This window comes from Capricornis sumatraensis, chromosome 14 (genome assembly GCF_032405125.1).
Source record: "Capricornis sumatraensis isolate serow.1 chromosome 14, serow.2, whole genome shotgun sequence".
NCBI lineage: Eukaryota > Metazoa > Chordata > Mammalia > Artiodactyla > Bovidae > Capricornis > Capricornis sumatraensis.
This window is the reverse complement of record NC_091082.1, coordinates 51,491,068-51,505,468: the sequence shown is the minus strand read 5'-3', so window position 1 is coordinate 51,505,468 and position 14,401 is coordinate 51,491,068. Positions and strand designations below refer to the sequence as shown.

Here is a 14,401-nt window from a genome sequence, read left to right as displayed (position 1 = left end):
CACCCTGAGTAACTGCATACCTTCCTTCCTGCCTAGGCATATATGTATGTGTCTTTGGGGACACCATTATTTGCGTTTTTAAAAAAAATTTGGCTATACCAGTTCTTAGGGCGAGCGGGATCTTTAGCTGTAGCATGCAAATGCTTAGTTGCAGCATGTGGGATCTAGTTCCCTGACCAGGTATCAAACTCAGGCTCCCTGCATTGGGAGCATGGAGTCTTAGCCACCGGACCATCAGAAAATCAGGGGACACCACTGATTAAAATGGGCTTTCCTCTCATAGTCTACCCTGTTGTTCCCACTGAATGCATGTGGAGATGCCCCCAGGCTTCAGTGTGGTTCTGCCTTGTTCTTTTGATTGCTGTGTGACGAATGGTTCATGGTACAGATGTGACAGAGTTGGCCACCTGCCACCTGGTGAGTCATTTGGACTGGCAGGAAATGGCAGTGCCTCTGTAATAAGCACCGGTGTAGATATCCTCTGTCCAAGTGCTTTTATTCTTGTGGCCCACGCTCCAGGAGCAGCATTGCTGGCTAAGCCCTCAGTCCATTTCCCTAAAGCTGTGAGGTTCAAAGTCCACGAGCCACACTGGTGCACAACTTCCTCCCCTGCCCATCAGTAGGAGGTGCCATCTCTCTACTGACTGTGTAGAAATCTGGGGCAGGGGGTGCAAGGTGATGGGTCACTTATTAGTACTTAATTTTTTGTTTCCCTGTTTACCAGACAGGTCAGGTGTTTTTTCTGGTATAAGCTTATCACTTGCATTTAATTTTTGTTCCTGACTTGCTTCATCAGGTCCTCTGGCCATTTGACCTTATGCAGTAAAAGGACCAGAAGCAAATGTGACAAGCTGTTGACAGTGGTTCATTTTAGTTGCTGAAAATATGTGTCTCTTTTGTACATGTTTGAGTTACATATTTTCAAAATTAAAAAAAAAAGACTAATATCTAAATGAGTGTTTTAGGAAGATCCGACGGGGTCAGAGAAGTGTTGTGGGCAGGGAGACCAATTTTGGAGACTCCTACACTAACTTTGCAGGTGATGATGACTTGAACCATGAGAGTGAGGGACAGATTTGGGCAACTCTGGGGGGTGGGATTTCTACCATTTGATGATAATGCGGAAAGCCAAGAAGAGGAGGAATCCAGGAAGATGAGGGGTTTGAATCTGGGTGACTGACCAGGAGAAGGAGGACAGAACTTGGCAGAGATGTAGAGGCTGGGAGGGGGCCATGTTTGAGTCTGGCAGGAAGCTGTGTGGGATGCAGGGCAGGGTTGCCGTAAGGTTGCTGTTCAATAATGCGGTCGCCATAAGGGTGATGTGTCAATTTCAAGGGGAGATGCTCCCTGGAGCGGTGAGAACAGAGGAGCCCATGGAGAGAGGAACATCCGTGATTAAGGAGAGGAGGAAAAACTGGCGAAGGAGTTGGGTGGGAGCCTTGCAGAACAGGGAGCACACTGTCATAGAAACCAATATTTCAAGGTCAAGGTCACAGTCAGGGTTTTCAAATGCAATTGCAAGGTAGATGCTTTTTCAGGTCATTCAATGTATTGATCAGGAGGTCCTAATGTGGAGGAGCACATTCCCTGAAGTGTCTGGGGCCTGAAGTCAGCTTGCTGGTTTCTGCAGTCTGAGTGTACAGAAGGTGACTGAGGTCACAGGAAGTATGGGCGGCTGCAGGAAAAGAGCCCTGGCACCCAGCTCTGTGCCATTCTGGTTTGGTTTCAGTGGTGCTTCACCCGTGAGTGTGGACTGAGCCGCCCCTGGGGGCCGTGCTGGGCACCTGCCACCCCAGGTGTCCCAGGGTCCTCGGGGGAGTCCAGCAGAAGCTGCCTTCCTCTTGAGAATCTCAAGTATCTCCGTGTGTGCTATTCAGTGTCTGTTCCCGAGCAGCCTCAAGGGACCAAGGGAGACATGAGTCATTTCCTGGATAGCAACCTGTCCCAGCTTCTTAGCCGTTTGAGGCCTGGCCTTTCCTTTTTAAGTCCACCTCTGTTTCCCGCCAGCGCTGCCTCCTGATGAGGTTTGTGACGCACCTGCAGTGAGAAGCAGCATATGAACACCCCCACGGTATTCAAGTCCTTCTTATTCCAAATGAAAAATAAGAGAGATTGGCCAGGGTGTTCTAAGGAACCCATTAGCCAAGTAAACGATGACATTCTGTCTCTGCCGACTTTGCAGCATGACTTCTGGGACAGCAGGTCTATGTGTGGACAGCTTTGGCCGGCGGTTGGCTTAGAGATGCTGATGAGGTGGGTCCAGAGGTGCTGGTCAAACACTGTAGCTTTGTCCAGCATTTGTTGCCGTAGCGTCAGAATAGAGGGACCCACTCCCCTTTTCATCACTTTTTGTATCTCATATTTTTTTCCTTCCTTATTTTCATATAAAATGAAGCACTTTTTAAATTGTGGTAGAGCGTACATAAAATTTACCATTTTAACCATTTTTAGATTTGTTTGTTTGTTTGTAGATTTTTTTTAATTGAAGGATGATTGCTTTACAATCTTGGTTTGATTTCTGCCATACATCAACATGAATCAGCCATAGGTATATATATGTCCCCTCCCTTTCGAACCTCCTTCTCACCTCTCACCCTTTCCCACCCGTCTAGGTTGTTAGAGAGCCCCTGTTTGAGTTCCGAGTCATACGGCAAGTTTCCATTGGCTATCTATTTTATATATGGTAGCGTATATGCTTCTGTGCTTCCCTCATAGCTCAGTGGGTAAAGAATCTGCCTGCAGTGCAGGAGACCCGCTTCAATCCCTGGGTTGGGAAGATCCCCTGGAGAAGCAAATGGCGACCCACTCCAGTATTCTTCCTAGAGACTCCCACGGACAGAGGAGCCTGGCAGGCTCCTGGGGTCATAAGAGTCGGACACAACTTAGCAACTAAACCATCACCATGCTTCCACACTACTCCATTTTATCCATTTTTAAGAGCACACCCCTTGATGGTGGCATTCAGTGCATTGTTGTACAACCATCACCATCATCCACCTTTGGAACTTTTTCATCTTCATGTAATGGGCAACTGTGTTCCCATTAAATATTAACACCCCATTCCCTTTCCCCGTGCCTCCCACCTTTCCTCCTTCTGTGAATTTGACTACTCTTGATACCTCATATGAGTGGAATCACACAGTATTTGTCTTTTTTTGTAATTGGCCTTTTTCACTTCGTATCATGTCCTCAAGGTGCGTCCACTTTGCAGTGTGTATCAAAATTTCCTTCCTTCCTTTTCTTGGCCACCCCTCGAGGTCTGTGGGATCTTAGTTCCCTGTCCAGGGATCAAACTTGCATCCCTTGCATTGCAAAGTGGGATTCTTAGCCGCTGGACCACCAGGGAAGTCCCCCTTTTGCACTTTAAAAGAAGGTTATGGTTCTCTGGTTCTGCGGTCAGTGGCTGGAAGATGATCTTCAGAGTTCAGATCTGCTTACCCAAATGTCATGTAGCAATAAGACCCTGATGCTGGGATGCAGGAGGAGAAGGGGATGACAGAGGATGAGATGGTTGGATGACATCACCGACTCAATGGACATGAGTTTGAGCAAACTCCGGGAGATACTGAAGCACAGGGAAGCCTGGTGTGCTGCAGTCCATGGGGTCACAAAGAGTCGGACATGACTGAGTGGCTGAACAACAACAGTAATAATTATAGCCACCACCGAAACCCTGAATACACGTGAAAGGCAAGGTGCCCAAAAGCACCCCACACAATGAAGGCCGTGTACACGTCAGGTATTGTCTGAGCAGGTGCTCAGACTATGTTCTGGGAACTTTTTGGCCTCTTCAGGTATATTCATTATCCTCTTTGCAGATTAGGTATTTATCATCTCATTTTTTCAGGTGAAAAATTATAGTTGCTTTCTCATGGTGTTGATTTAAAGCGATATTTCTCAGAATGTAAACACACATCAAGCTTTCTGTTTATATAAAAGAAATGTTCTAATTCTTTCTTCCTGGTTCTTCATCTACCTCCCCCGAAGTACTTATGGAACATCTGCACCCACAGCTCTTTTCGTTAAGCTGTGCAAGGGTAGCTGCTCTGTGGAAAGAGGGGATGTCACTTCTCCGTTCCCAGTGTTTTCTGGTTCTATCCGGAAATCCAGTGGGGTGCTGGCTGAACTTAGGAGCAGGCTTTCTTTTTGAAACTTCATTGTATTTATTTATTTTTGGCTGTGCTGGTTTTTGTGCTTTCTGGGCTTCTCTCTAGCTGCGGCGAGCAGGGGCTGCTCTCCAGCTGCAGTGCTCAGTCTTATCGCGGTGACTTCTTTTGTTGCAAAGCATGGACTCTCCTGGTGCAAGGACCTCAGTAGTTGTGGCCCATGAGCTCCCGGGCTCTAAAGCACAGGCTCAATAGTGCCACACGGACTTAGTTACTCCAAGGCATGTGGGATCTTCCTGGACCAGGGATCAAACCCATGCCCCTGCATTGGCAGGCAGATTCTTAACCACTGGTGTGTGCTTACTCGCTCAGTCATGTCCGACTCATTGTGACCCCATGGACTGTAGCCCACCAGGCTCCTCTGTCCATGGGATTCTCCAGGCAAGAATACTGGAGTGGGTTGCCATGCCCTCCTCAAGGGGATCTTCCCAACCCACAGGTGGAACCCAGGTCTCCCGCATTGCAGGAGGATTCTTTACTGTCTGAGCCACCAGGGAAGGCCAAGAATACTGGAATGGGTAGCCTATCCTTTCTCCAGGGGATCTTCCCGACCACTGGACCACCAGGGAGGTCCTGGGAGCAGGCTTTCTGATCTGTCGCCTCCCTATCTGGCGCCTGTGCCTGAGTCCAGACATCTCGTCATGACATTCAAGGTCTTTGTCATCCAGACTATGTTCCCCGCCCCTCTCTCTCCCTCTCTCCAGTTACTGCTCAAAATTCCCCAATGCCATTCTAATCTCCTGACCACCCTTTGGGTCCCAAATACACCTCCTCACTTCTGTTTGTGATGGGGGAAGGGTTCTCTCACAGCAAGGGTGGTGTCTGTCTGCTTCCTCCCTCAGCTCACCCTTGCTATTAAAATCCCAGCTTTGGTCAGAACCTCTCAAAGGGGATGTCCCTGAGAGTCCCACCCCACCTCCACCCCCCCCTATCTCAGCAACCCCCGAGGTCGAGCATCCTGCTTCTACTGTAGCTCTTTGAAGACACCATCTCTGCTGGGAAGCAGTGGGCACCAGGCAGTTTGTTGGCCTGTCTCCTCCCCACCACTCCCACCAGGCTCTGCTCTGTGGGACAGACCATCAGATTTACCAACTGGACCGTGAGTGGTAAGAGAAGAGCAGGGCTGTGTTAAGAAGCTCTTTACTTTTTCCTGATGGCTTAAATTTTCCTTCACCATGTGAGGAGAAGGACTACAGGAGAATGCCAGTTTGTGGATATTTAAACAGAAAGTGGCACTGAGTGGCCTCTTCCCTAGCCAACCAGGCTCCTGGTGGGCACAGCAGCCATGTTTGCCATGCCCAGGTCCTCAAAGGGAGGCAGGAATGTGTGGGGATGCCAAGTGGGGGTCTGGTATCTTAGCCCAGGGATGCTTGGTCCCTTCTCTTCCCTGTCTAGGATCAAAGTCAAACCTGGATGTCTGGAAGAAACTTCTCCATCAACTCAAGTGAGAGGTGGAGGGGTCTTTCTGAGAGTTTCTGTCCAGTTGTCCCAGAAATGCTCCATTTCAGTTCTCAGCATCTCAGAGCCACGTCTGAGACTCTAACCGCAATGTTAATTCCCACCACTCAGCACCCCCTGAAGAACAGTTCTATGCCTCTGGGGCAGGTGAGGGCGGGGACTTGCCCCTGGGTCCCTCTGAGACAAGCAGAGAGAGACTAGGCCGGGCAGCAGGGTGACCAGGTACTCAGGTGAGCCAGGTCTTTACCTCCAAATGTGCTGATTTGATTTTTTAAAAAGCGGGGACTCCTCAAGGTGCTCAGCCTGTCTGGTGAAGCTGCCGCTGCTGCTTCCAAAGCATAGCCCAGGCTGGTCCTTGCACCTGTAGGAGCCCAGGCTCCCTCCCTGGGGCCACTGGCTGAACTGGTCAGTGAGGTTGCTGACTTGCTTTAGCTTCAAGACCTCCCTGGTTTGGAGACAGGAAACTCTTTGGGAGGGGGCAGGGTGAGGCTGGAGGTGGGCAGAGGTGCACCCCAACCTCTCAGCCTGCCCTGCTCCTCTGAGTGCCTTACTGGGGAAGGGTTCCCCACTGAGTACCACGGGGGAGGGGGGTGCAGCTCCCACTCAGAGCCTGAGCCCCGCCCTCCTGATGGGGACCCTGGGCCAACGCAAGTCTGCTGAGGCTGTGGGGCCTCCACCCTCCTGCTTCCCATTCCTCTGCTTCCTTTCCAGCTTCTTTCTCTGTTTGTCTCTCTGTCTCTTTCTCCGCTTTCTCTCTGTCTCTCTGAGTCTCTGTGTCTCTCTCTCTGCTCTCTGTCTGAGTCTCTGTTTGTCTGTGTCTCCACCTCTCATATTTCTCTCTGTCTCTGTCCTTGTCTCTCTGTTTCTCTTTCTGTCTCTGTGTGTCTCTGTCTCTCTTTTTGCTTCTCTCTTTCTCTCTGTCTCTCCAAATCTCTGTCCCCTAGGAGGTCCGTGAAGCCAAGGCCAGCGTGGCTTCTATAGGATGGGAGAACTGACCAGTGTCCTCTGCAGGGTGGGGTAGGGGAATTCAAGAGGGTGAGACAGGCCCTGTTTGTCTGGCGTTTGGACCTGCCGCCACGTTCCCCATCTAAGGTCAGCCATCTGGCCGCACCTTCCCCATGAGGGAGCAAGGGGAGAGGGAGGCTTGAAACCAGTGCCTGCAGGACATGGAGGATCCGTGGTGGGGGCGGAGGAAACCTCTTCCTGCACGTGCCCCCACCGGGGGGGACCTGGAGATGGGGCTGGGTGTCACTCAGCCCTTCCCCTCTCCACTGGGGGCTCCCCAAGGTTTCTGCTTATGGGTCTGGGGTCACAACCAAAACCCCAAGCTCCAGGATGTCTTCTCAGAGGAGGTATGTGACTGGCTGAGGGTCCCAGGTCTGCTGAAAGGCAACAGTTGGGGATCAGTGCCCGGGCTGTACTTGAAGCACCCCCTTTCCCTGGGGACAGTCTTTGGGGGATGGCCATGGTCTGGGCACCATCCTGGCAGATAGTCCACCAGCCCCAGCTGGAGCCTGGCAAATGAGCTCTTTACTCTCCGCTGGTGAGTTTCTGTTAGTTTCATGACAAGTTGCTTGGGGACAAGAGAGCTGGTTGTTGCTTTCTAGAAGGGATCTAGGAAGGGAGATGAGGCGAGTCTGCCCCTGCAGGCTGGCCAGGATTCTGGAACGTGCTTTGGGCACTGAAGTGGCGCGCTGCCCACCTGGGACTGTGTGCCCTGCTTCCTCTGAGACTCCAGCCTTGCTCTACTGGGGGTCCCTGTGCGGCGTGGAGAGAGGGTCCCTGGGTCTTGAGGAGGACGCAGCAGCAGCAAGAGGGAGGGAATGGCTTACAAATCAGCCTCCCCTTGGGCCAGCAGCCTCCCTTCTGGAGGGCTTTTAAAAACTGGCCGATTACCTTGTAATTGTTCCCAGCAGTGAGGAGCCAGTCCAGTGTTTGTTTTGCCTTCTGTGTTCTCCCAGCCAGCGGTAACCAAGGGCCGCTTCCCCTTGGTGACGGTGGAGCTCACTCTGGCCAGGGCTGATCCAGCCGGGCGAGGGAGGCCTGGGGACCCGCAGGGCCCGGCCAGTGGCAGAGAGGCACCCTGCTCCTGGGGCACCAGCGAGCTGCCTGCACTCCACTTCCGTCTCCCCCAGCCCGGGGATCGAGGGCTTCCCTCCTGGAGCTCCCCCCTCTCTGGGCACTGGCCCGAAACATTCCAGAACTCTGCCAATCCTCCGGTACGTGTCCGAGAGACCATGAGGCCAATACTTGCGGGCGGGCCGTGTGGGAGTGGGTCGTGGCCAGGGTTGTGGACCTGGGCCAGGGTGCTGCTAGGGGCCAGGGATGACCTTCATTCTAGATTCCGGCAGGATCCAGGGTCCTGAGCTAGTTCTGGGGGAGATTTTTGCAGGGAGATGGAGACCTGCTGTGAAACAGCCCAGGTCATGGAGGCCAGCCAGGGACAGCTCCGGGGCCGAGAGGGCCAGGATTGATCTCGGATGGCCCGGATTCGGGTCGGGTGGGGTTGTTTGAAGTGAAAGCAAGGGCTGCAGGTGTGGCTGCAAGAAAGCATGAGGCTCCTGAAGGCTGCGGGCTGGCTTGGCTAGTTGGGGAATCGGGGCTATCTGGAGGAGCAGAGAGAGCTGGGACGCAGAGGAGGGCCTGGAAGAGGTGTTGCCACTGCCTTGGGCTTCCCAAGATCCCGATCAGCCAAGGGCTTCTAGAACATTGGGGGCCAAGGAATCCATAGCCTGTTCCATGCACCCCTCGCCTTTGTGGGTCTAGCGAGGACAGGGCCCTGCCAGGCTCTGCCTGTGACTTCTGTTAACTTGTCGGCTTCTAGATTTGTTTTCTTGGGAGTCCGTTATGTTTCAGGACTGGCTTCCTGGAATGGGCTGGATGAGCCTCCATTTTCTTTCTTTCTGATGTGTTTCCTCCCAGCCTCTGCCTTGAGGACCCAGGCCACAGCCCCAACCCACCTGGGCACAGAGATCACCTGTGATAGGGCTGCTCAGAGGCAGTCAGCTGGGGCCAGGCCCAAGACTCTGCATTTTCAACCAGCTCCCAGGCAATGCCTCAGCGGCAGACCCATGGGCTCCCCAGGTGGGGTCGAGGGGTGGGGGTCATGACCAGATGCAGGGCACTCGGGGTGACTGGCTCCTTTGCTGCTAAAAGGATCACTTCCCAAGGAAGGAATCATCTGGCTCCGTGTGCAGGATCTCAGGCATGTCTGGTTTTCCGTTTGGGGGCCTGGAGAGGAGGTGCTGTCAGTCAAGATTGGGGTACCTGGGGGGTGGGCAGGGCACAGGGGGACCCCTGCCCAAGCACCTCTGTCTGACTTTCACAAGGATTTCTTCCACCAACCCAGCTGCCGATACTACTTAACCTCAATGATTCATTGAAGTGCTTTTCAAGGGAAGGCGTGTTACAGAAACGTGGGTCCCAGAGGCTTGTTTTGTTGGCAGGTCTTGCCGCCTCAGCAGAAAAGAGGTGCTTTTGATATGGGAATGGAAACTTGGGACAGCCTTAGAAACACGCAGTGTGTTGGGTGGGTGGGGGGGAACAAGGTCCTCCTCTGGTTACAGGACGGCGCTGCCCCGGGGCTGGCTGCCCCAGCTGGGCACCAGGGAGGGGTCCCCATGCCTGGGTCTGTGGTCTTGTGCCCCCATAGCTGTGACGAGGCTGCCTTCCTTGACACTGAGGTGTGGGGGACACGTCCCCCGCTCCCCATGTCGCCTGTGAAGGTGACATGCTGCTGCTGTGATTTTATGGAAGGTCCAGCTTGCAGAGGAAATACCTTTCTGAGCGTGTTCTGTCTGGAGTCGCAGTGCAGCCCTGCAGAGGCGAGCGCATGAAATGGGCATGTGCAGCCCTCACTCCTGCTAGGTACCGAGGCCCTGGTCCAGCTTCACTGGCCCATCCTGGGCTCACTTGATTCTGAAGTATGGCTGACAAGCTTGCTGGGCAAAGCCAGTGCCTCCATCTGGCTTCTTCCTCCCTCTGCCCTGATTGCCATCCTGGATCAGCCCATTAAATGGTTATTGGACCAATTTCCCTTTTTTCCATTTCCCCTTTCCTCCTTTTGTATCTTCATATGTGACAAGCAGACCAGATTCACCCCAGATTGAAGTTGCTTTCCCTAGAAACTTCTCCGGACGCATCTGTCCTGGCCCCCTGGCCCCAGAGAGCACAGAGGCATGGCAGACCCACCGCCACTGCCAGAGCCGGCACATTGTGGGGGGAGGCTTTGAGCAGCCTCAGCTTCAGCATCACCTGGGAGCTTCCAGTGGAGACTTCTCTGTCGCCATTAGTGAGCTTGACGGGGCGAGAGGCGGCCACAGAGCTGGATCATGGACACCCCAAGGCAGCTGTTCTCCGGGAGAGTGCTGAGTTTGCAGTGGGGGATGGGTGTCAGGATTTGCATGGCTGCATTCCACCCCTGGGGAGGAGACACATCCTCAAGAAACCCTCCCTGCCTCCCTCCCTCTCTCCCTCCCTCCCTCCTCCTCAGACCATTAAACTACACATACATGGCCACTGTGGCTCTTAAGTGCTGAGCTTTTTTAAGTGGTGGCATCCCCATTTAATCCCTAAAGCAAATCAGTAGGATTGAACAGTCATCATCCCCATGTCAACAGATGTGGAACTTGAGGCTCAGAGAGGTTGGAGCACCTGCCCAAGGTTGCCCAGCTTGTGGAGCTGAAAAGTTAAACCCAGGCAGCCCAATTTCAGATTGCAGCCTTCTCCATCTTTGTAGTCTTCTCCCTTTTTCCTTGATCCACCCTGTTTTAGTTCCAAGAAGTCTTCAGTAGAAGCCTCAGAGCTACCCAGATGAGGATGCCAAAGGGCTGTGCTGGGCCCAGCCTTTGGGGTCATTACAGTCCACCTACATTGGGGTCATTATGGCCCGCCTTCATCGGGGTCATCACGGCCCACCTACACTGGGGTTCATCACGGCCCACCTACATTCAGGTCATTATGGCCCACCTACCTTTTGCATGTTCAAGAACGGGTTTTTTCCCCCCAGTATATCCAGTATCACCAACTCAATGGACCTGAATTTGGGCAAGCTCCAGGAGATAGTGGAGGACAGGGGAGCCTGGCATACTGTAGTCTGTGCTACAAAGAGTCAGACACAGCTTAGTGACTGAATTTCAACAATATATCTATTATTGATATCATTTTTTAATTTATTTAAAAATATCTTTATTTATTTGTCTGCACTAGGTCTTAGTTGCGGCATGCAGGATCTTTAGATGAGGTTGCAAACTCTCAGTTGCAGCATGTGGGATCTAGTTCCCTGCCGGGGATCAAACCCTGACCCCCTGCATTGGAATCGTGGAGTCAGCCACTGGATCACTGGGGAAATTCCTGATACAGTTTAGAGATACCTACCAAACTCACAAGAGACTGATGTATAAACCTGAGGCCGGCCACTCAGGTAGCATTAGTGTTTGCCTCTGAGAGGAGCAAATGGGAGGCACCGAACCAGAGCTCAGGGAAACTGGCAAGTGGCCCTCATGATTTGTGCCTCAAGTTTTGTAGCCTGATATCCCTGTTAGGCCAGGAGTAGACCAAACAAGAGCTGGAGTCATGGGGCCTTGGATTAGACCACTGGGCTCTGCATCTGTGTCTTCACTCACTGCCACCTTTAAAGCTTAAGCAGCCCTTTGCTTAGACAAAGTATGATATGATGTCTCCTACGGGGCTATGGGTTTCCCAGGTGGTGCTAGTGATAAAAAGTGAAGTGAAAGTCGCTCAGTTGTGACCCCATGGACTATACAGTTCATGGAATTCTCCAGGCCAGAATGCTGAAGTAGGTAGCCATTCTCTTCTCCAGGGGATCTTCCCAACCCAGAGATTGAACCCAGGTCTCCCACATTGCAGACAGATTCTTCACCAGCTGGGCCACCAGGGAAGCCCCAGTGGTAAAGAATCCGCCTGCTAAGGTAGGAGACATAAAAGATTCAGTCTCGATCCCTGGGTCAGGCAGATCCCCTGGAGGAGGGCATGGCAACCCATTCCAGTATTCTTTTTTTTTTTTAAATTAATCTATTTATTTTAATTGGAGACTAATTACTTTACAATATAGTGGTGGTTTTTGCCATACATGGACATGAATCAGCCATGGGTGTACATGTGTCCCCCATCCCGAACCCCCCTCTCATCTACCTCCCCATCCCATCCCTCAGGGTTGTCCCAGTGTGCCGGCTTTGAGTGCCCTGTTTCACGCATCGAACTTGGACTGGTGATCTATTTCACATATGGTAATATACATGTTTCAGTGCTGTTCTCTCAGATCATCCCACCCTTGCCTTCTTCCACAGAGTCCAAAAGTCTGTTCTTTATAGCTGTGTCTCTTTTGCTGTCTCGCATATAGGGTCATCATTACTATCTTTCTAAATTCCATATACATGTGTTAATATACCATATTGGTGTTTTTCTTTCTAACTTACTTCACTCTGTATAATAGGCTCCAGTTTCATCCACCTCATTAGAATTGATTCAAGTGCGTGCTTTTTAATAGCTGAGTAATATTCCACTGTGTACATGTACCACAGCTTTCTTATTCATTCATCTGCCGATGGACATCTAGGTTGCTTCCATGTCCTAGCTATTGTAAACGGTGCTGCGATGAACATTGGGGTACACGTGTCTCTTTCAATTCTGGTTTCCTTCGGGTGTATGCCCAGCAATGGGATTGCTGGGTCATATGGCAGTTCTAGTCCCAGTATTTTAAGGACTCTCCACACTGTTCTCCATAGTGGCTGTACTAGTTTGCATTCCCACCAACAGTGTAAGAGGGTTCCCTTTACTCTGCACCTTCTCCAGCATTTATTGTTTGTAGACTTTTTGATCGCAGTCATTCTGACCTGCGTGCGATGGTACCTCACTGTGGTTTTGATTTACATTTCTCTGATAATGAGTGATGTTGAGCATCTTTTCCTGTGTTTGTTAGCCATCTGTATGTCTTCTCTGGAGAAATGTCTGTTTAGTTCTTTGGCCCATTTTTTGATTGGGTCATTTATTTTTCTGGTATTAAGCTACATGAGCTGCTTGTATATTTTTGAGATTAATTCTTTGTCAGTTGCTTCATTCACTATTATTTTCTCCCATTCTGAAGGCTGTCTTTTCACCTTGCTCATAGTTTCCTTCATTGTGCAAAAGCTTTTAAGTTTAATTAGGTCCCATTTGTTTATTTTTGCTTTTACTTCCATTACTCTGGGAGTTGGGTCATAGAGGATCTTGCTGTGATTTATGTCAGAGCCACTCCAGTATTCTTGCCTGGAGAATCCCATGGACAGAGGAGCCTGGTGGGCTATGGTCCATAGGGTCACAGAGTCAGACATGACTGAAGTGACTTAGTGTGCATGCACTCACATGGGGTTATATCTAGTTCAGGTTACACTCTGGATCCTACCGCTTCTACCACTCCCCCATCCAAGCTGCATCCTTGCATTGAGTTCCTAGCTGGTCTCTGGCTACCAACAGCCTCTTCTCAAAACAGCAGCCAAGAGAGATTCTGTTAGAAAGGAAGTCAGGTTGTGTTCTCTGCATGCATAAAGCCCTCTGCTTGTTTCTCAAGACACTGAAGACAAAATCTGAAGTTCTTCATTGTGACCCTCAAGGCCTGGTGTGCCTGCCCTCTGCACACCTTGCACCACCTCCCTCCACAGCCTCTTCCTCCTTCTGTTTGTTCACCTGACCTGCCACACATGCTCACACCTCAGGGCCTTTGCACATCCTGTTCCTTCTGCCCAGGACACCCTTCCGTTTGAATACTCACATGCTTTTCTCCTTTGCTTCCTCCAGGTCTCTGTCCATGTATCACTGTATCTTTCCTCACCACCTTCTCCCATCCCTTTCTCTGTCCTTGCTACTCTGCTTCGTTTTTCTTTGATACTTATTACCTGGCCCCATGTTAGATATGAACTTGGGCAAACTCCGGGAGATGGTGAGGGACAGGGAGGCGTGGTGAGCTGCTGTCCATGGGGTTGCAGTGAGGTGGACACGACTTGGTGACTGAACAACACAACAGTATTAGATATTCATTCAGTCAAGGCTTGTTTGTTTAGCACCTGCTTTGTTTCAGACAATGCTCTAGGCATGGAGCCTCCCATCTTGAACACAATAGATAAAAATCTGTGTCCTGAAGCTCACATTGATTGTTCAGAAGATTGTTACAATGGCTATATGTCTTCCTCATCAGACTGTAAGCTTCTTGAGCACAATGATTTCTACTTCTATAGTATGTATGTTGTTCAGTTGCTAAGTCATGTCTAACTCTTTTGCAACCCCCTAGACTATAGCCTGCCAGGCTCCTCTGTCCATGGGATTTCTAGGCAAGAATATTGGAGTGGGTTGCCATTTCCTTCTCCAGGGGCTGTTCCCAATCCAGGGATTGAGGCTGCGTCTCCTGCATTGGCAGGAGGATTCTTTACCACTGAGCCATCAGGGAAGCCCTATAGTATGTATATGTATAATGTATATAGTAGGTGTCTAACAAGTATTTAGGGAATGAATTCCAGCCCTAAAGCACCTAATTTGGACTTGGCTTTCCCAAATGCTCATTAGCTGAATATTTGCAGGCCACCCCTCAGGTTGGATCACTTCTGCAGTTGTCTGTCTAATAGGTTTCGTCAAGTTTTGCCAGCTTCCACCTGGGGAAGATGCTTTCTGGCAGAGTAGGTGGAACATTCTCTAGCTTTCCCAGGCACCAGTTCCCAGTTTTGAATCATCCACTTTATTGAGGTTCTCGGAGACTAAGGAACAAAGAAAGGGTCTAAAAGCCCACG

At 50.9% G+C, this 14,401-nt stretch overlaps 1 protein-coding gene across 1 annotated transcript in view; it reads left to right on the top strand.

The window, feature by feature from the left end:
• Positions 1–14,401, top strand: part of SPSB1 (splA/ryanodine receptor domain and SOCS box containing 1) — a 69,773-nt gene that overhangs the window by 32,146 nt on the left and 23,226 nt on the right. The gene's annotated exons all lie outside the window — the stretch shown is intronic.